General features: G+C 42.6%; 1 pseudogene; it reads left to right on the top strand.

The window, feature by feature from the left end:
- Positions 1-595: 595 nt before the first annotated feature.
- LOC143783270 (piwi-like protein 1 pseudogene) lies at positions 596-14,431 on the top strand (annotated as a pseudogene).
- Positions 14,432-20,537: the final 6,106 nt, after the last annotated feature.

Genomic DNA, 20,537 nt, shown 5'->3' with positions numbered 1-20,537 from the left:
ACCAGGAAAGAAGAGAAATCCAGCTCCGGAAGTAAAATTAAAGGACAGAGGACTAAGAACACTACACATGTTTGAAACGCATTCAGTTACTTACGGCATTTCTCTTCCGGTAATCACCGGGCTCATTTACTGCAGCCGTTTTTCCTTTATTCTTTTTAAAGATTTGAATTAAAAAATTTTTGATTTTACTTCCGGAGCTGGATTTCTCTTCTTTCCTGTTATGGCATTCAGTGTGTAGCAGAAACGCTTGTCCGTGCTCAGATCTCTTTCAAGGACTATGAAAGCATCAAAAGGAATGAGCTGAATTTTCCTTTTTTCTCACACTATCTGTCCCTCACACCAGTTGCGCCCCATTCTACACTAATGAGAGCATAATGGCCTCAGGACACATGATCTGGCCTTTATACAGGCCGGGTCACGTGCTGTGCCACCAATCACAGCGATGCCAATACTTGTGATGGCTCTGTAGCTGCCCACAGCCTAAAAGTGTGTTTCAACTAGGTTTAATAGACTGGCGAACCAGAACATGGAAATGTACAGTACATACAGTAAAAACTCCATGATCGGTGTTTAGTACTGACACTAGGTGTCCAGTATGAACCCCAAACTTTCCAGATCAGGTTCACTCATACCTAGTCATGATAAGGGTTCCGCACATGTAGAAAGCAGTGTGAAAAATGTCTGTGGCACATTTGAAGAAGCGCCTGAATATGAAGAACCAAAAGAATCCAAAATGGTGGACAAAGATGCAGGTATCACAGTACCTAAAATTGAACAAACTAAGATGGCAGCCAATGGTATAGATTCCGAGATGGCGGCAACCTGTGTTCTGATGAGGAGAATGAAGGCCCATCATTGGAATGGATGGCACCTGAGGGCGTTAAAAGTTTCTCCGCCTGTTGGAGGTTTGATTCACCATGAAATGAGGTCGGGGAGCTGTATCTTTTGTGGTTATAAACAAATCTTGGACAACCCAGCGGGATGAGAAATTTGTAAAAGGGAGAAGGTCACACTTTTCAGTCGGTACAGTGGACAGGGAGGAGTCCGGAAAAGATTGAAAATGGCTAGAAAACTCTAGAGTTCTTAAGTGAAGCCATCATTGTAGATAAGGGTAAGAGTTGAGATCCGTAATCCCCTTTTGCCTAGAAAATGGCTAGTGACCAAGTGGGTCTTAAGATGACATTCGATATTTGGACACTATGATTTTTTTTTTCTTCTGAGGGTTGATGTTACCTCCCTCGTGTCCTTGTGTAGGTTTTTATGTGGTTGAGTACCAAAGGGATTAAAAGCAATACCTTTGAGACTAAGGGATCCTGTTAACAGCCAAGAATGTTAAATTTTTAGTTTTTTTTGTTTTGTTGAGCCTTTTTCTGCTGGATTTCAGGTGCAAGTGCACAAAATGAGGAATTTGAGTTTTATGGATTGCATATATGTTTCCAGGATCCTTAAAAAGAAGACATGATTTGAGTCAATTATAAATGACTTTAGGAGTCCCTAAACTTTGACACTCCCAGACCATGGGGCAGTGTAATCCCAGAGAAGCTGATTAAAATTTTTACCTCAGACCATGGGGAACAGTTGGTCCACAGAAGCTGATTAAAAATTTCACACCCAGACCATAGGGCACAGTACTCCCACAGAAACTGATTAAAAATTTCACCCACATATTCCACCCACAGAGCATAGGGCAGAGTACCCCTATAGAAGTTTATTAAAATTGTACCCACAGAGTCAATGGGGGCCTAAAATTTTGTGCTGTAAAGAGTGGATTTATTTTTTTGCCACACTACTTGTATAGACACAGCGGTACAGTAAAATTATTTGTTTGGCCCAGAAATGGTTGCTGAGAATCATATATTTGCCACACTACTATAAAACACACAGTGGTACACAAAGATTATTTGTTTGGCCTAAAAATGGCTGCAAAGATTTATTTATTTGACACATTACTAGAAAACACACAGTGGTCCAAACAATTATTTGTTTGGCGTACAAATGGCTTCTGATATTTATTTATTTATTTGCCACATTGCTAGAAAAGAAAAAGAGGTTCATAAAAATTATTTCTTTCAACTACAAATGGCAGCTGATAATAATTTATTTGCCACACTACTAAAGAACATACATTGGTCCAGAAAAATTATTTGTTTGGCCTTCAAATGGCTGCTGATAATTATTTATTTACCACTACTACAAAACACTCACCAGTAAAGAAAAATGATTTGTTTGGCCTACAAATGGCTGCTGAGATTTATTTATTTGCCAAATTTCTAGAAAAGACACAGGGGTTCATAAAACTTATTTGTTTGGCCTACAAATGGCTGCTCAGATGTTTTTATTTGCCACACTACTAGAAAAGATACAGCGGTCCAAAAACATTATTTGTTTGGCGTTCAAATGGCTGCTGAGATTTATTTATTTGCCACACTATTAGAAAGGTCACAGCAGTTCATAAAAACTATTTGTTTGACTTAGAAGTGGCTGTTCAAGTTTTTTGATTTGCCACACTACTAGAAAAGACACAATGGTCCAAACAGATTATTTTTTTGGCCTACAAACAGTGCTGAGATTTATTTATTTGCCACACTACTAGTAAGGACACAACAGTCCAGTTAAATTATTTGTTTGGCCTACAACTTTCAGCAAGATGGCTGCAGAGTAGAAGTCAAGTGCAGAGTACACACAGTAGATTTGTGGCAAAGTGTACCACCTAACACTGTCTCTCATTCCAGTTGCTTCCTGTACCTACACTAAAGAGCAGAATGGTGGCAGTTCCCATGGTTCAGCATTTATGACAGTTCTGATCACATGATGTGCTGGCCAATCACAGCCATACCAATACTTGGCATTCCTCACAGGCTAAACGCTTGCTGATTAGGTTTGCTGCAGCCTTTCAACAAACTTTATTAGACATCAGAACCCGAACAATATGTCGTACATCTTTTGAAAAGTTCATGTTTGGGGTTCGGGTTCGCTCTTCCCTAGTTGCCATAGTTCTTTTGGATGGAGAAAATAATTTCTGCTTTTATTACCAGTCACAGTAATACCTTAATTACTGGTCAAATTAATACCTAAACAGTTTCAGTAGACTTCAATGGGATTTTAGAGCGTAATGCACATATTTTCCAGGATTTTTATAAATGCAATTTTGGGGTAATAGCTAAGCAGGAGAGTTTGAATTTTAAAAAATAATCTGCTGACTTATAGCACATACTCATTCTGTCCGGCAGTGTGACATCATATGTCCCATCCATGCCAGTCTTCTTGGCTTGACAGTGTCTATGCCATCCAGTAATATTAATCAGTAATAACAGATGTCATTGGAGAAAGACTTCATAAGTCTGTAACAGCACCATTTTCATTTTTCCATACACCTGTATTTAGGGTTACTTTAATTGAGAATAATTAGCAACTCTGGGATTAACCTGTTATAAAAAAAAACAGTATAAACCATATAATGACAAATAAGCGACTAGTGGAAGAGCAAATTTATACAGTAAGTTTAGTAAAGCATATTGTTCTAATTCATTTGCATATAAGACATACTTTAATAGACAGCAATAAGTTTAAAACGCTACCACTGTCGTGCAACTCTAAAAAGCAAAGTATGAATATTTGCATTTCATCATATACAGATATTTTTGCCATAGCATTAGTTTTCTTTATTTTAGTTGTACAAAATTTTATTTGCTACATCAAAACTTTCACAAATAATTTCTTTGTATTATTTTCAATCTTAGTAAGGTCTCTCTAGAACACGTTGATATATCTCTAGCCTGCAATATGTCCTCAATCAATCTATTTAGGAATTTTCTAAGCACAATATTTCATTGAGCATGTTGTATATTAAGATAAAAAAGCATTCCTCAGTGCCTATCAAAGGTGAATAGTGTGCCATAAGGATTAGCAGTTAGCACATAGCATTTTTACTACATGACTTATAGGCTCTTTGCTACAATATATAAACATTCGCTTCTTTGAAACTGACAGCATAATCTGCTATCTTAAATTATTCTAAAGATGAAGCTATGAAAGAAAATGCTACCAATTTGTATGGCTGAACAAAGTGGTATCCAGCTTCTGCACCAATTTCCTTTTTATTAATACAAAATACCATTTTTTAAATTCATTTTACTTACAAGATTTTTTAAGGAAAAAATCGTTTGTCTGCATGTGTTTCTGTGGATATTCGTGTGTGTTTGCCTTATATTACTTAAACATATTTTATGTATTACATGACACTTTCTCGAGTAAAGACATTTTCCTACCATAGACTTTAATAGCATATTGGCTAAAGTTCGTTGGTAGTACAACTGTGATCATTAGAGATGTTTATCGTTGTGAATAGAGGACACATTTTTAGCTTTCATCATACAAAAGTTTTCACTTACACACATTTAAATGTTATATAAACATTAACTGTTGATGCATCTGAAATAAAATTACAACAGCAGGTACAAAAAAAGAGAATCTTTATTAAATACCAAAACATATAATAATAATAATAATAATAATAATAATAATAATAATAAAATAGTGACATTACACAATACACATAAAGGTATATGAATGGCAGTCACAACACATAAAATAGAGCAGTGTCGTTCATGATACAAAACAATGTAAATGGAAATAAAGTACCGCACATATGACAGAGTCATTTAATTGCTAGTGCCACTATTGATCATACAGCATGAAACATGTTGGCATTTGTGGTACCCCATTGAGAAAGCCAGTTTAAGTTAAACAGGTTGGGTCTCCAAAGGTTTTGTGTCACAGTATGTACTAAACTAATTTTTTTATGCTATCTACTTGGATATTGTGCTTTGACAGGGTACAACTTTGTTATTACTACAGTGAGTATTTTGTGGGAGTATCAGTTTTTCCGCCTTGTGTCCTGGCAATTTCATCACAACTAGTGATGAGCAAGCACTAAAATGCTCAGGTGCTCGTTGCTTGGGTTGAGCAAATTGGAATACTCGGGTACTCGACCCGAGCAATGAGCCCAATGTAAGTCTATGGGAAACCCGAGTATTTTTACTGCGATCCCCCGGGGAACTTTTAAGGTCTAAAAATGTCTGAAAATGATGGAAACACTAGTCAAATGACATGGGACCATCATGGGGATCACCCCTGGAAGCATTTCTGACTCCAAGGTCACAGTTGTAAGCAATGTTGTCAAAGTTTCATGCCATTATTACAGGTGCACCAAAAAACATACAAAAACTAAACCAAAATGGATTTTGCTGGGAAATATGTTAACCCCTTCCCGACCTGTGACACAGCATATGCCTCATGAAAGTCGGTGCCAATCCGACCTGTGACGCATATGCTGTGTCACAGAATGATCGCGTCCCTGCAGGTCAGGTGAAGAGGTTAACTGTAATTTCACCATACCTACAGGAACAGGGGGAGTGGTACTTCAGCCCGGGGGGTGGCTTTGCCCCCACGTGGCTATGATCACTCTGATTGGCTGTTGAAAGAGAAACAGCCAATCAGAGCAATTTGTAATATTTCACCAAACTTGCTGAAATATTACAATCTAGCCATGGCCGATGCTGCAATATTATCGGCCATGGCTGGAGACCCCCCGTCACCGACTGACAGCGGCGATCTTGCCGCTGCCATCAGCCCACCTCTCCCCTCCGTCCTGTCCTCCATTCCCCTTGCTGTCCGATCTTACCCCCTCTGTGCCTCCTGAGTCCTGGCGTCCCTCCCGGTGCTGGCGGTCTTCAGCGATAGGCGCCTCCATCTTCCAAAATGGCGGGCGCATGCGGAGTGCGCCCGGGGAATCAGCAGATTCATTCATTCCCGAGGTACATTTTGATCACCATGATACAACCTATCACAGTGATCAAAATAAAAAAAATAGTAAATACCCCCCCCCCTTTATCACCCCCACAGGTAGGGAAAATAATAAAATAAAGGAAATATGTTCATTTTTATTTTTCCACTAGGGTTAGGTTTAGAGCTAGGTTTAGAGCTAGGGTTAGGGCTAGGGTTAGAACTAGGGTTAGAACTAGGGTTAGGGTTGGAATTAGTGTATGTGCACACGGTGCAGATTTGGCTGTGGATCCGCAGCAGTTTTCCATGCATTGTACAGTACCATGTAAACCTATGGAAAACCAAATCCAGTTTTTAGAATGGTGTCACTTTTGGGTATTTTCATCCATATAGACCCCTCAAACTGACTTCAAATGTGAGGTTGTCCCTAAAAAAAATGTTTTTGTAAATTTTGTGGTAAAAATGAGAAATCACTGGTCAAATTTTAACCCTTATAACTGTTTCCAAAATTGTGCTGATGTAAAGTAGACATGTGGGTAATGTTATTTATTAACTATTTTGTGTCACATAACTCTCTGGTTTAACAGAATAAAAATTCTAAATTTGAAAATTGCAAAATTTTCCAAATTTTAGCCAAATTTCCATTTTTTTCACAAATAAACGCAAAAATTATCTACCTAAATTTACCACTAACATGAAGCCCAATATGTCCCGAAAAAAACAATCTCAGAATCGCTAGGATCCGTTGAAGCATTCCTGAGTTATTACCTCATAAATGGATACTGGTCAGAATTGCAAAAAATGGTCAGGTCATTAACCCCTTCACCCCCAAGGGTGGTTTGCACGTTAATGACCGGGCCAATTTTTACAATTCTGACCACTGTCCCTTTATGAGGTTATAACTCTGGAACGCTTCAACGGATCTTGGCGATTCTGACATTGTTTTCTCGTGACATATTGTACTTCATGATAGTGGTAAAATTTCTTTGATATTACCTGCGTTTATTTGCAGAAAAAATGGAAATTTGGCAAAAATTTTGAAAATTTTGCAATTTTCCAACTTTGAATTTTTATGCCCTTAAATCACAGAGATATGTCATGCAAAATACTTAATAAGTAACATTTCCCACATGTCTACTTTACATCAGCACAATTTTGGAACCAAAATTTTTTTTTGTTAGGGAGTTATAAGGGTTAAAAGTTGACCAGCAATTTCTCATTTTTACAACACCATTTTTTTTTAGGGACCACATCTCATTTGAAGTCATTTTGAGGGGTCTATATGATAGAAAATACCCATGTGTGACACCATTCTAAAAACTGCACCCCTCAAGGTGCTCAAAACCATATTCAAGAAGTTTATTAACCCTTCTGGTGCTTCACAGGAATTTTTGGAATGTTTAAATAAAAATGAACATTTAACTTTTTTTCACAAAAAATTTACTTCAGCTCCAATTTGTTTTATTTTACCAAGGGTAACAGGAGAAAATGGACCCCAAAAGTTGTTGTACAATTTGTCCTGAGTACGCCGATACCCCATATGTGGGGGTAAACCACTGTTTGGGCGCATGACAGAGCTCGGAAGCGAAGGAGCGCCATTTGACTTTTCAATGCAAAATTGACTGGAATTGAGATGGGACGCCATGTTGCGTTTGGGGAGCCCCTGATGTGCCTAAACATTGAAACCCCCCACAAGTGACACCATTTTGGAAAGTAGACCCCCTAAGGAACTTATCTAGAGGTGTGGTGAGCACTTTGACCCACCAAGTACTTCACAGAAGTTTATAATGCAGAACCGTAAAAATAAAAAATCATATTTTTTCACAAAAATTATTTTTCGCCCCCAATTTTTTATTTTCCCAAGGGTAAGAGAAGAAATTGGACCCCAAAAGTTGTTGTACAATTTGTCCTGAGTACGCTGATACCCCATATGTGGCGATAAACCACTGTTTGGGCGCATGGGAGAGCTCGGAAGGGAAGTAGCACCGTTTGACTTTTCAATGCAAAATTGACAGGAATTGAGATGGGACGCCATGTTGCGTTTGGAGAGCCACTGATGTGCCTAAACATTGAAACCCCCCACAAGTGACACCATTTTGGAAAGTAGACCCCCTAAGGAACTTATCTAGATGTGTTTTGAGCGCTTTGACCCACCAAGGGCTTCACAGAAGTTAATAATGCAGAGCCGTAAAAATAAAACAAAAATTTTTTCCCACAAAAATTATTTTTTTAGCCCCCAGTTTTGTATTTTCCCGAGGGTAGCAGGAGAAATTGGACCCCAAAATCTGTTTTCCAAGTTGTCCTGAGTGCGATGATATACCATATGTGGGGAGAACCACTGTTTGGGCGCATGGGAGGGCTCGGAAAGGAAGGAGCGCCATTTGGAATGCAGACTTAGATGGAATGGTCTGCAGGCGTCACATTGCGTTTGCAGAGCCCCTAATGTACCTAAACAGTAGAAACCCCCCACAAGTGACACCATGTTGGAAAGTAGACCCCCTAAGGAACTTATCTAGATGTGTGGTGAGCGCTTTGACGGACCAAGGGCTTCACAGAAGTTTATAATGCAGAGCTGTAAAAATAAAACAAAAATTTTTTCCCACAAAAATTATTTTTCAGCCCCCAGTTTTGTATTTTCCCGAGGGTAACAGGAGAAATTGGACCCCAAAAGTTGTTGTCCAATTTGTCCTGAGTGCGCTGATACCCCATATGTGGGGGGAAACCACCGTTTGGACGCATGGAAGGGCTCGGAAGTGAAGGAGCGCCATTTGGAATGCAGACTTAGATGGAATGGTCTGCAGGCGTCACATTGCGTTTGCAGAGCCCCTAATGTACCTAAACAGTAGAAACCCCCCACAAGTGACACCATGTTGGAAAGTAGACCCCCTAAGGAACTTATCTAGATGTGTGGTGAGCGCTTTGACCCACCAAGGGCTTCACAGAAGTTTATAATGCAGAGCCGTAAAAATAAAACAAAAATTTTTTCCCACAAAAATTATTTTTCAGCCCCCAGTTTTGTATTTTCCCGAGGGTAACAGGAGAAATTGGACCCCAAAAGTTGTTGTCCAATTTGTCCTGAGTGCGCTGATACCCCATATGTGGGGGGAAACCACCGTTTGGACGCATGGAAGGGCTCGGAAGTGAAGGAGCGCCATTTGGAATGCAGACTTAGATGGAATGGTCTGCAGGCGTCACATTGCGTTTGCAGAGCCCCTAATGTACCTAAACAGTAGAAACCCCCCACAAGTGACACCATGTTGGAAAGTAGACCCCCTAAGGAACTTATCTAGATGTGTGGTGAGCGCTTTGACCCACCAAGGGCTTCACAGAAGTTTATAATGCAGAGCAGTAAAAATAAAACAAAAATTTTTTCCCACAAAAATTATTTTTCAGCCCCCAGTTTTGTATTTTCCCGAGGGTAACAGGAGAAATTGGACACCAAAAGTTGTTGTCCAATTTGTCCTGAGTGCGCTGATACCCCATATGTGGGGGGAACCACCGTTTGGATGCATGGGAGGGCTCGGAAGGGAAGGAGCGCCATTTGGAATGCAGACTTAGATGGAATGGTCTGCAGGCGTCACATTGCGTTTGCAGAGCCCCTAATGTACCTAAACAGTAGAAGCCCCGCACAAGTGACCCCATTTTGGAAACTAGACCCCCCAAGGAACTTATCTAGATGTGTTGTAAGAACTTTGAACCCCCAAGTATTTCACTACAGTTTATAACGCAGAGCTGTGAAAATAAAAAATCCTTTTTTTTCCCACAAAAATTAATTTTTAGCCCCCAGTTTTGTATTTTCCTAGGGGTAACAGGAGAAATTGGACCCCAAAGGTTGTTGTCCTATTTGTCCTGAGTACGCTGATACCCCATATGTTGGGGTAAACCCCTGTTTGGGCACACGGGAGAGCTCGGAAGGGAAGGAGCACTGTTTTACTTTTTCAACGCAGAATTGGCTGGAATTGAGATCGGACGCCATGTCGCGTTTGGAGAGCCCCTGATGTGCCGAAACAGTGGAAACCCCCCAATTATAACTGAAACCCTAATCCAAACACACCCCTAACCCTAATCCCAACAGTAACCCTAACCACACCTCTAACCCTGACACACCCCTAACCCTAATCCCAACCCTATTCCCAACCGTAAATGTAATCTAAACCCTAACCGTAACTTTAGCCCCAACCCTAACCCTAACTTTAGCCCCAACCCTAACTGTAGCCTTAACCCTAGCCCCAACCCTAGCCCTAACCCTAGCCCTAATGGGAAAATGGAAATAAATACTTTTTTTTATTTTTCCCTAACTAAGGGGGTGATGAAGGGGGGTTTGATTTACTTTTATAGCGGGTTTTTTAGCGGATTTTTATGATTGGCAGCCGTCACACACTGAAAGACGCTTTTTATTGCAAAAAATATTTTTTGCGTTACCACATTTTGAGAGCTATAAATTTTCCATATTTTGGTCCACAGAGTCATGTGAGGTCTTGTTTTTTGCGGGACGAGTTGACGTTTTTATTGGTAACATTTTTGGGCATGTCACATTTTTTGATCGCTTTTTATTCCGATTTTTGTGAGGCAGAATGACCAAAAACCAGCTATTCATGAATTTCTTTTGGGGGAGGCGTTTATACCGTTCCGCGTTTGGTAAAATTGATAAAGCAGTTTTATTCTTCGGGTCAGTACGATTACAGCGATATCTCATTTATATTATTTTTTTTATGTTTTGGCGCTTTTATACGATAAAAACTATTTTATGGAAAAAATAATTATTTTTGCATCGCTTTATTCTCAGGACTATAACTTTTTTATTTTTCTGCTGATGATGCTGTATGGTGGCTCGTTATTTGCGGGACAAGATGACGCTTTCAGCGGTACCATGGTTATTTATATCTGTCTTTTTGATCGCGTGTTATTCCACTTTTTGTTCGGCGGTATGATAATAAAGCGTTGTTTTTTGCCTCGTTTTTTTTTTTTTTTTCTTACGGTGTTTACTGAAGGGGTTAACTAGTGGGCCAGTTTTATAGGTCGGGTCGTTACGGACGCGGCGATACTAAATATGTGTACTTTTATTGTTTTTTTTTTTTATTTAGGTAAAGAAATGTATTTATGGGAATAATATTTTTTTTTTTTTCATTATTTTGGAATATTTTTTTTTATTTTTTTTTACACATTTGGAAAATTTTTTTTTTACTTTTTTACTTTGCCCCAGGGGGGGACAATACAGATCGGTGATCTGCCAGTTTGCATAGCACTCTGACAGATCACCGATCTGAGAGAAGTGCAGGCTGCTTCACAGTGCCTGCTCTGAGCAGGCTTCTGTGAAGCCACCTCCCTCCCTGCAGGACCCGGATCCGCGGCCATCTTGGATCCGGGTCTGGAGCAAGCAGGGAGGGAGGTAAGACCCTCGCAGCAACGCGATCACATCGCGTTGCTGCGGGGGGCTCAGGGAAGCCCGCAGGGAGCCCTCTCCCTGCGCGATGCTTCCCTGCATCGCCGGCACATCGCGATCATGTTTGATCGCGGTGTGCCGGGGGTTAATGTGCCGGGGGCGGTCCGTGACCGCTCCTGGCACATAGTGCCGGATGTCAGCTGCGATAGTCAGCTGACACCCGGCCGCGATCGGCCGTGCTCCCCCCGTGAGCGCGGCCGATCGGCTATGACGTACTATCCCGTCAAGGGTCAGATAGGCCCAGGTCACCTCGACGGGATAGTACGTCAAAGGTCACAGAGGGGTTAAGGTCAAAATAGGCTGGGTCATCAAGGGGTTAAGGTACATCCTTTCCAGTGTAATGACTTTTATATACAGCAAAATAATTAACCCCAAACCAAAATGTTCCTCCACCACTTCGGCTATGTTCACACGCAGCGTTTTTGATGCGTTTTTCAACTTTTACATTACTTTCAACCAATACAAATGCATTCACTGGGAAATGTCATTGTAACATTTAACAACCCTAGCTGGCCATGTGAGGTGTGACACATAAGGAGACACATATTGCTTCATTTATGAAAGAGGGACTCTTAAAGTCTTAAAGCCTATCTTTGGGTTGGCATCAGGCAGCATTAATATTCTTAAAGGGCCATTATTAAACAGTGGGTCTCCTATGCTGTTATTGCCTATGAAGTGAGTGACTGGTCTGCCAACAATTACAATGCACCCCAATACCCCTTTCACAAGAGGTACAGGAGGGCTTCCTGAAAAAATGTTGATTTCAATGCAAGGCCTGCCCTACTATCAAGTTATATGCACCCCAATAAGCCACTGAACCAAGGTACTGGATGGCCACAAAAAACCCACTTCACATTCTTCAGTTGGTCCTGCCATACTGTTTTCTTATGTATTACCTGCAAGGCCTGCCCTGCTATCAAGTCATATGCACCCCAATAAGCCTTTGAACCCAGGTACTAGATGGCCTCAGGAAAACCCACTTCACATTCTTCAGTTGGTCCTGCCACACTGTTTCCTTATGCATTGAATACAAGGGCCACCTTGACCCAAAATTGCACACACGCCAATCCTCCTTGGAAGAAACATGGAGGAGGGACTCATAAAAAAACTGTCCCATTACAAAGGAGCAGGTCTCCTAGATTTCTAATGCCCATACATGAAGTGTATGGGCTGTCAAACATTTCCCCATGGGGGATACATTTTTTTAAATATTTTTAATTGGGATCATAGACACCCTTGCCAAAAAATTGACTGTCTGTAGCAGCACGGAACACGTGAACCCTGGTGATCTAGTGGTGGCAAATGATGAGAGGTGAAGGAAGGCTTAAAAAAAAACTAGGCCCAATTTAAAGGAGCGGGTCTCCTAGACTTGTAATGCCCATATACAAAGTGCATGGGTTGACAAACATTTCCCCATGGGGGTTACAACTTGAAAAAATTTTATGTGTAGTATCATAGACACCTTTGCTCAAAAATTGAATGGCTGTTGCAGCATACAACATGTTCACCATGGGGATCTAGTGGCAGAGAATGAGGAAACATTGATAAAGGTCTCATTAAAAACTAGGCACAATACACACTAGTGCGTGGTTTGTGTACGAAGTAAAAAATGACGAGCAAGATCCCGGGCCCGCCAAGCTTTTGTCCAGGAGCAAGCCCCACAAAGACCACCTGAATAGGTACAGCAGCCCCAACGATCTCGGCCAGCAGTCAGGTGTCAGCAGCCAGCGCCTGAGCCTTTGCTTGTCAGAGGAGGGCACCAGAGAGGTCTGCCGGCAGCAGAGACACCATTGCTTGAGGTTCTGCATGTGTGAGCTGGACTTGCAGAAGTGTCTATCGGGGAACGGCACGGCTGTAGGCATGACTTCCATGACAACGGGGTGAACACCCGGCAGACTATCGAACACATCCAAAAATCGAAAGCAGGCGCCTCTGAAACCAAGATTACTCTTGTGACCAACCACATCAAGCTGGTGTCCCGACCACAGCGGGCCCTGTACTAGTATCACGTTGACTTCAACCCCACCATGGAGTCCAAGTGTTTGCAGTATGGCCTCCTGTACCAGCATGAAGAAACCATCGTGAAGGCGTGGGCGTTTGATGGAACCATGTTGTTTTTACCAAAAAGACTGAATAAGGTCACTGAGGTGTTCAAACTCGAAATGGAGAGAACGTGCGGATAACAATCACCCTGAACAGCGAGCTTCCACCGACCTCGCCCACCTGCTTCCATTTCTATAACATCATTTCCTGAAGACTCCTGAAGCTAATAATGGATATGAAGCAGATAGGACACAACTATTACAACCCAAGCAACCCCATCGAATTCAGAACCCACCGACTCGCCATCTGCCCGGGGTTTTCCACTTCCATCCTCCAGTACCAGTCCAGCATCATGTTGAGCATTGATGTCATCCATAAAGTTCTCAAGAATGAGACTGTGCACAACATCATGAGCAGCCTCTACTCCTCGTGTGGTCCTCAGAGGTTCCAGGACACCTGCTGCAAGGAGCTGATCAGACAGATCATCCTCACCAAGTCCAACACTAAAACCTACCGTATAGACGAGATCAGCTGGAACATGACTACAGCATCCACCTTCAAGAAGGCAGATGGAAGCGAGATTAGCTTTGCGGACCACTATAAGAACCAATACAATGAACAAGTGAAAGACATGATCCAGCCACTAATCGTGAACATTCCCCGGAGGCCGTAGCCGGAAGCCACAGATAGAGCCATCATACTGGTGCAAGAGTTCTGTAACTTAACAGGTCTGACTGACAAAATGAGAAACTACTTCAACGTCATGAAAGAGGGAGCGGCAAGTGGGGAAGTTCATGAACTACATACACAAGGATGAGAGTGTTCAGAAAGAGCTACGTGACTGGGGGCTGAATTTTAATACCGAACTGCTGCAGTTCGAAGGGAGAATAGCACCTCCGGAAATAAATCATGCAAAAAGATAAATCTGCTAAATATAATCCACAGTTTGCTGATTGGTTGTGAGAGCAGAGGGGTCCCGTCCTGATCAGCCCCTGAGATATGAATAATTAGCGGCTCTTTTACACCCAGAGAAATTAGGATGCGGCGAACGTTCTTCTGCAGAACCTGTTCAAGATCACACAGCAAGTGCGCATCAAGATGAACCGGGCGGTGTTGGTTGAAGTCGAGGACTTTTTTGAGGGGATTTTGGAGAATTTTTGAAAAAAAGAAAAAAAGAGTAGAACAAGGCTAGCAGACAGAACTATGCAACTTATGCCTGCGAAGCTACGATTTTTCCACTACAGATATACCAGACCTCAGCGTGACATAGACTGTCTGGATTGAAAGTTCTCCTTGTAGCGTGGGTCTAGAAGTGTCACTAAACAGTAATGAGTGTCACCAAAAATTTTTATAATGCAAGGGTCATGAGAAACGCAGCGCAACATAAAGCCAGCCATGCGTGCCAGACTGCTAACAGGCAAGACTTCCATGTCCTCACCAACAGGAGGACTGGCCATACTGTCCTCCTCCTCCTCATCCTCATTCTCCTCCTCCTCCCTGTCCTCAGGCCATCCATGCTGAACAGATTGTATGACAGCTGTGCTTGTAGTATTGTCTATAATGCATGAAGTAGCTCCTGTTCTTCCTCCTCCTCATTGCCTACCAATCCACGTTGGGAAGACATGAGGCTGGGCTGAGTGTAATCCCCTGGTATGGTTCCTTGTTCCATGTCCTCGAGCTCTGCCTGCAATGCATCCTCTTTAATTGTGAGCAAAAAGTTTTTCAGAATGCTGAGAAGTGGGATGGTGATGCTAATTATGGCGTCATCACCTCTCACCATCTTGGTGCAGTCCTCAAAGTTTTGTAGGATGGCACATATGTCTTACATACATGTCCACTCCCGACATCTTATGTGTGGAGTCTGAACTGAATATCGATGGCCTTGTTTATGTTGGTAGTCAAAAACTGCCCTCTTCTGCTCACAAATCCTTTCCAACATATGCAGCGTAGAGTTCCAACGCGTGGAGACATCACACATCAGTCGGTGAGCTGGAGCTGGAAGCTGCAAACTCTGCTGAAGCACGGCAAGGGTGGCTGAAGCTGTAGCTGACTTTCTGGGCAGACAGACAGCTGTTGTGGATTCTGTTTGCGGGCTCCCTCTGGTGGTTACTGCTGGTACTGGGTGACTTTGGTGGGTTGCGGCCTTTGGTTTCCATCTGTCCATCAGAGGCTGGGTGTTTCCTATTTTACCTGGCCTTTCTGTCATTTCCCTTGCCGGCTATCAATGTGTTCAGATGTGCTCTGTTTGGTTCCTGCCTACCTGCTCCCAGATCTTTCAGGATAAGCTAAGTGCTGATTTTCAGTTGTTTGGTTTTTTTTGTCCAGCTTGCTTAGAATGTCTCTTTGTTAGCTGGTTGCTCTAGTGGACTGAGGTTCTCCCCATGTGCCATGAGTTGGCACATGGGTTCTTGTAATCTCAGGATGGTTTTTTTGATTAGGGTTTTTTGCTGACCGCTCAGTCCCCTTTTGTGTCATTCTGCTTTCTAGTTTTCAGCGGGCCTCTATTTGCTAAAGCTATATACATCATCTCTATGTGTGTGCCTTCCTCTCATTTCACCGTCAATACATGTGGGGGGCAACTATATCTTTGGGGTTAATTCCTCTGGAGGCAAGTGAGGTCTTTGTTTTCTCTGCAGTACTAGTTAGCTCTTAGGCTGGTGCGTGGCGTCTAGAACCAACGTAGGCACGCTCCCTGGCTATCTCTAGTTGCGTTTGTCAGGCGTAGGGCAGCGGTCAGCCCAGGTTCCATCACCCTAGAGCTCGTCCGATATTTATTATACTTTGCTTATCCTGTGCTATCCCTAGCCATTGGGGATTCATGACAGACAGCGTACTTTCACTAGCAGATCTGGCAGCTCTGGGTACCTTTTCAGAAAACGTTGAACACCGAGGTTAAGCCCATGGGCCAGGCAAGGAACGTGTGTGAGCTCACCTTCCCTCAGAGCCGCCACCGGGTTCCGGCCATTGTCACACATGACCATGCCTGGCTGTAGGTTCAGCGGTGTCATCCAAATATCTGATTGCTCTTTCAGTGCTGTCCACAACTCTTCTGCATTGTGTGGTTTGTCACCTATGCAGATTAGCTTCAGCACAGCCTGTTGCTGCTTGGCTGAGGCAGTGCTGCAGTGCTTCCATCTTCTGACTGATGTGTTCATTTCAGAGATGGAGGCTGAATAGGAGGAGGTGCAGGAGCTGTAGACTGTGGGGGAAACCCTGATTGACGTAGGGCCCGCAATCCTCGGTGTGGGGAGAATGTGTTCCATCCCAAGGTCCGACTGGGTAATGGCTTCACTATGTTAACCCAGAGTGCAGTCAGTGAGATGTACCGTCTATGCCCACAAGCACTTGTCCACATGTCCATGGTTAGGTGGACTTTCCCAGCAAAAGCATTGTTAAGGGCACGGGTAAAGTTGTGGGACACATCCTGGTGTAATGCCGGTATGGAACAACAGGAGAGAAATAGTGGTGACTTTGGACTGAGTACCTTGGGACAGCCACAGCCACCTGTTTGCGGAAAGCTTCCATCTAAATGAGCCTAAAAGGCAACATTTTGAGCGCAAGCAGAATAGAAATGTTAGAATTTAGGACTGTGGCTTGTGGGGCGTTGGCTGGGTATTTCCGCTTGCAGTCCAATGACTATTGTATAGACAACTGAAGGCTGTGCTGGGACAAGGATGTGGACGGGCTGGATGATGGTGCTGCTTGACTGTGGGCAACAACAGGTGCAGGGCTAGAGGCATCTTCACATGCACGGTGGACTGGGGATTGGCTTCTAAGCAAAGCAGTGGTGTCAACTGCAGACAGTGTTCCTGGAGCCTGGGGTTCGGCCCACAAAGTCGGGTGCTTTGCTGCCATGTGCCTGATCATGCTGGTGGTGGTCAGGCTGGTAGTTTTGCTACCCCTGCTGATGCGGGCATGGCAGGTGCTGCAAATGGCCTGTTTGGGGTTATCGGCAGATAACCAGACTCGGGAAGATCTAACAGTTGGAATGGCAACTTCCGCCATGTTGGTGTTACTGGGAACGGATGCACGCCTTCTGTCTGCGGCCACCACACTGCTTCTTCCTGCCTGTTGGGGTTATATGCCTCCTTCTCCATGTGTGCTGCTGTCCTCGCTCTGCATGTCCTCCTGCCAGGTTGGGTCAGTCACTAGGTTATCCACCACCTCCTCTTCCACATCTGCACCCTTTTCCTCCTCCTGACTTTCTGGCAATTGTGTCTCATCATTGTCCACCTCTTGTGACACTTTCCCACCGTCGCCTTCATGTGACCGTGGCTGGGGCATCTCCACATGCGATCTCATCTGGCCCCACTTCAAGTTGACAGGCCAAGAGTACGGAATATTGAAAGGGAAAACTGAACAGCTCTTTGGAGTGTCCAATTGTGGGATCAGTCATCTCAGGGCACTCAGCATGGTGGGAGGAAGGAGGATGAGGGTGAGGAATATCTGGTCCACACTCATGGCTACTCAGACTTGACCATGTGGAAGACATGGTGGTGGTGGCTAAGTGACTGGAAGTTATCCAACCAACAACCGTTTCACAATGCTCTGGCTTCAATAGTGGTGTGCTGCGATCCCCTAGAAACTGGGACAGGAAGGTCGAGGTAGAAGAAGATGTGGGTCTTTGTAGTGGCCCACTTTCAGCTTGGCCATGGCCTCGTCCTCTGCATGTACCATCAGCATCACATCCACTTCCCCATCCCTTGCCTTACCCATTTTATATGGACTACTGAACTATTTCAAAAGCTCAACACAAATGTATATATTTGGAGCAAAATTATATCTGATCATTATGCCTTCAAAGCTACGATTTTTCCACCACAGATACAACAGGCCTCAGCCTGACATAACAGATTGTATAAATTTTTTTAAGTTTTTTTGAGAATTTAAAAAAAAAAAAAAAAAAAGAGTGGAACAAGGCTAGCAGACAGAACTATGAAACTTATACCTGCGAAGCTACGATTTTTCCACCACAGACACACAAGGCCTCAGCCTGACATAACAGACTGTATAATCTTTTTTTTGGCTGTGGAGAATTTTTAAAATAAAAAAAAGAGTGGAACAAGGCTATCAGACAGAACTATGAAACTTATGCCTACGAAGCTACGATTTTTCCAACACAGATACACCACGCTTCAGCCTGACAAAACAGGCTGTTTATATTTTGGGGGGGGTTTAGAAAATTTTTAAAATAAAAAAAAGAATGGAACAAGGCTAGCAGACAGAACTATGAAACTTATGCCTGCGAAGCTACGATTTTTCCACCACAGACACACAAGGCCTCAGCCTGACAAAACATACTGTATACATTTTTGGGGGTCTTGGAGAATTTTTAAAATAACAAAAAAGAGTGGAACAAGGCTAGCAGACAGAACTGTGAAACTTATGCCTGTGAAGCTGCAATTTTTCCACCACAGATACACAAGGCCTCAGCCTGACATAACAGATGGTATAAGTTTTGGGGGGCTTTGGAGAATTTTTTAAAATAAAAAAAAGAGTGGAACAAGCCTAGCAGACAGTACTATGAAACTTATGCCGGCAAAGCTATGATTTTTCCACCACAGATACACAAGGCCTCAGCCTGATATAACAGACTGTATAAATTTTGGGGTTGTTTTGGAGAATTTTTAAAATAAAAAAAAAGAGTGGAACAAGGCTAGCAGACAGAACTATGAAACTCACACCTGCAAAGCTACGATTTTTCCACCACAGATACACAAGTCCTCAGCCTGACATAACAGACTGTATCATTTTTTTTTTAATATTTGGAGAATTTTTAAAATAACAAAAAAAAGAGTGGAACAAGGCTAGCAGACAGAATTATGAAACTTATGCCTGCGAAGCGATGATTTTTCCACCACACATACACAAGGCCTAAGCCTGACATAACAGACTGTATAATTTTTTGAGGGGTTCTGAAGAATTTTTTTACTGTGCGGCCAGCCAATCACAGTAATATCACAACAAAGATGGCTGCGGCATTACAGTGCATGGCTGACAATCCCTGCATTGTCATTGGCGCTCTAAAGAGCACCAGAATTGCAGGCCGGAGACCCGAGCTCCCACAGAATAATCCCGGAAATACTCGGTGCTCACCGAGTACACCGAGCATAGTGATACTCGGGAGAGTACCAAGTAGTGGTGAGCACGTTTACTCATCACTAATCACAACGCCACTTACTTTATTACCATGAATATTATTTTGAGTTATGGATAACCCAATTGTGCTGTTTATATTGTGACTGCTGTTAATCCATTACTATAGATGGTTTACTGTATGTTTGCAGCATTTAACCCCTTAAAGATACAGACAATTCTCATTTTTGTATTTTAATTTTTTCCTCCTCTTTTTAAAATAGCCATAACCCTTTCATTTTCTATTAACTTAAACATATAACGGCTTGTTAATTTCATAATAAGTTGTCGTTTTGAAAGACTAACTTTTACTTTTTAGTGTAAAGTGGGAAAATGGTGGAAAAAATGTAATTCCACCATTGGTCTCCATACCAATCTCCAACTATCATGTTGTCTAAGACAAGAACAACTTGTCGCTAAAAAGGTTGACCTGCATTTTAGTCTGCACTTCTCCAAATCCACATGGGCAACGCAATGAAGAGACCTTCGTTAAGGAACAAAATGTAGAAATAAAAGTGGAAAGCTCTTCATATGTGGTTCAGTACGAATAGCCTAGGTATAAAGACCATGTAAGTGACGCTCTCCTGGACTGGTTGTGCTGAGCAGGCACAACACTGGGATCAACATAAAGGTCTCCAACAGTTATTGCTGCACCGATCACACACTCAACATGCCCTTCGCAAGAGGCCAAGGGAAATGGAAAAACAGACAAAATTTGCAGTGTCGTCAGAGCGCTGTAGTGGAGGAGACGAGGAGATCCAGGAAGCTCAAATAACTACGCGTTTCAGGGACTGTCCGTCCCCTTCATCAGGTACATGATGACAAGACTGCACATTTTTCCTGTGTTTTCATTTCATGAGGGAATATCACACTGGTTTAACTTCCAGGAGAAGAAAATTGCATTGCTTAAATGTGCTGCAATTACTGCAGCATCTACCATTAACCACATCTGAAACCTCATTAATCGGCAATTGCAAAGGAAACTGCCATCAGTGGATCATGCTGATTTGTGTACCCAAGTGCATTCAGCGAAATTTCCTCAGACAATATTAATAACCCCATTGATAGCATGCTAAGACTCGTACATTAAGTGTGTATATTTCTGCACGTAGTGCTCACATTCTGTGCTTAC

The sequence above is a fragment of the Ranitomeya variabilis genome, chromosome 6, assembly GCF_051348905.1.
Source record: "Ranitomeya variabilis isolate aRanVar5 chromosome 6, aRanVar5.hap1, whole genome shotgun sequence".
Taxonomy (NCBI): domain Eukaryota; kingdom Metazoa; phylum Chordata; class Amphibia; order Anura; family Dendrobatidae; genus Ranitomeya; species Ranitomeya variabilis.
Note: the sequence above shows the minus strand (reverse complement) of the source record. Positions and strands in the feature narration are given on the sequence as shown.